The sequence below is a fragment of the Cupressus sempervirens genome, chromosome 5, assembly GCF_028749045.1.
Source record: "Cupressus sempervirens isolate cs-2001-9-10 chromosome 5, ASM2874904v1, whole genome shotgun sequence".
NCBI lineage: Eukaryota > Viridiplantae > Streptophyta > Pinopsida > Cupressales > Cupressaceae > Cupressus > Cupressus sempervirens.
This window is the reverse complement of record NC_143122.1, coordinates 577,731,174-577,733,892: the sequence shown is the minus strand read 5'-3', so window position 1 is coordinate 577,733,892 and position 2,719 is coordinate 577,731,174. Positions and strand designations below refer to the sequence as shown.

General features: G+C 33.2%; 1 pseudogene; it reads right to left on the bottom strand.

Annotated features, from left to right (window-relative positions):
* Window positions 1-1,352: 1,352 nt before the first annotated feature.
* On the bottom strand, window positions 1,353-2,212 carry LOC149557248 (pirin-like protein pseudogene; annotated as a pseudogene).
* Between the last annotated feature and the right edge of the window lie 507 nt (window positions 2,213-2,719).

The following is a 2,719-nucleotide window of genomic DNA, read 5'->3' as shown; positions in this document are numbered from 1 at the left end:
CAAAGCTTCCCAAAGTTCAGAGATTTGTAAGAGAACAACATTTCTAAATATGGCTCATATTGTAAAACTTCTTCAAATTCATCAATTCATAAATAAAAGAAATCTCCTAATCATTTTAATCCTATTAATAAGATTCTTAAATTTCTAAGAAAATAAAACTCTTTAAATCATATAACTATACAATTGTTACTGTAAAGCTCTCTGAAATACATTTTTAAAACATAATACAATATGAATCATACTGAAATTCTATTAATTTGTGGAAGAACAATATTCCTTTATCTACTTCTTTATGCTTCTCTTCATTGAATGAGACTTTAGTGCATAACTTTAGGAGACAACGTATGAATATAAAGAACAACCACAATATAGTAATGGAGAGCTAAATATGTAACCGAATTAAAGAATAAAATTTAAAGATTTTGGATCTACAACCTAATTCTTGTGTTATTTCTAAATTTGTCATTTTCAAAAAATTCATGAAAAAATAAAAAATTAGAGCAATATGACAAACTTGGAATAAAATATAATTTAAAAGAATTAAAATTGATTGAAATGACTTACATTGTGAAGTGTTGGAGAAGAAAGAAATGGTAGTAGTCGACTTTGTGAGCCCTTCCATTTTGTTGTGAAAAGTAGTTTAGTCTTTTATAATCTTGATACCAATCTATAGGGCATAGCTACTAGAATTAAGCATCTGCCACACATAGCTAGTCTAAATGGTGTTGCTAATCCATGTTAGAAAAGTCATTCAATCCTCTCACCATCTAATTTATGCCTGACATTTCTCTATTTTACAAGGTTCCATTGATTGATATGGTTTTCATGCAAAATGTGGAAGAAAAACTAGCCATGTGAAGTGTTATAAGGTTGTCATCTATTCATGATATCAAACAACGGAATTAAAAAAATGTTACCACTTGTCAAATGATTCATGGTACATGTACACTTGAATAGATGTCCAAATGTTTCTAAATAAATTTTCTTATTTTTTTTGAAAAAAAAACAAAAAGATTACCAGAAAAATCAGCACTGACCAATCACAATATAAGAATTAAATAACAAATTTGATTTTAATGAAACATTTTTACATAACAAGGATAAAAGTTTCCTAAAAATGAATTAATCGATAAGAATGATATGAAAACTTTAGTCTCGGCCTATTATAGTTGGGACTAATAAAAATTAATTAGTCTCCGCCTATTATAGTTGGGACTAATAAAAATTATCTCTTTAATAAATGCAAGATCTGATAGGTTATTGCCCACCTTAAAAAGGAAAAGCTATAGAAAAAATTATCTAAATAGAAAAGTATAAATAATATACTTTCAAAACTTTTTTGAAAAGACGGATGAATCGAACTTTAGTTACATGATCATTATCAATTGTATACAAACATAACCGAACTCGCAAGACATTGCATGTACACTCAAAACAAACTTCTACATTCTATTGATTTCCCCACATTATCCTGAAAGGTCCATTTGTTGTCTGCAATAAAGCATGGAAATGATCAACCTACATAAAATATTCCTGCTTTGGGAAATTGACCTTCAAATTTGCATGTTGTCGATTACTAATAGTAAATGGGTAGTGATTGAAAGTGAAATAAATCAAGTTTGACCAATCTGGGAACGCCATACATTGGCTCTCTCAAATCCATTTCTACCCAAATGATAATCTTGGATTGTCTGCACTATCTCTTGTCTGCTATTCATCACAAATGGTCCATGCTGTACCACTGCCTCATTTAATGGCTGCCCTCCAATTATGACAAATCTGCATGGTTTCTTTTTATCAACATTGTTATTCCACACACTCAACCCATCTCCACTGCTCAACAAGAGTGTGTGATGAGCACCCACTGGCGGTGAATTTGGAGCACCAAATGTGGCCTCACCCTCCAAGACATACACGAATGCATTCCAACTCTCTGGAATCGCCTGATTAAGAACAGCATCTGCCTCCATCGTAAAATCCAAATACATAGTGGGAGTTCTTGTATAAACAGGAGATTTGACGCCCAAAGCTTCTCCTGCTATAACAGTTGCCTTCACTCCATCTTTCTCTACTTTGGGTATGTCTTTTCCTTGAAGTTCTTGATACTTAGGCTCAATCCTGACCAGCATAAGAAACACTAGAATTATAAACATTAAAATGAGATATGTTGGAGTTGAATAATGATAGGCCACGTTAAAATGATCATAACTTGTGACGCTTAATTAATAATGAGGCGTGAGTAGAAAGGAGAGGTCCGCCCGATTTATAAGGCTTTTTTGTTTGCTGTTTACACGTTTCCGTGAGCCTTGCATGACGGTGCAATCGTAGTTGCTGACGGGAGAGTGATGTCATAATTACACGATCCTAAGCGCTGACGTCAAATGTGCGTAATAATCCAGGGCACATGCGGTGCTTCTTTGGACAAATCTGTCCTCAAAATATTCTGAATGTGGTGTGCTTTCACAGGAAATTCTTAGTTGCTTCCATCGACGAATTCGCTACTGCCTTTTGACTTGAATTTTAATTAGTGACACGTTACCATGAATTGACGGCAAATTTATATTTCCAGCCGCGACAAAAATATAAAGACATTATGTTCAAAGCATGATAAAGAGATGGGCGAAGGTAACCTTAAAAGAGTTTGTCCGACCATCACCATTATGGTCTACACCTACTACGTTTCCTAAAAGAAATTGAAAACTTCCACTAAAAGTCAAGT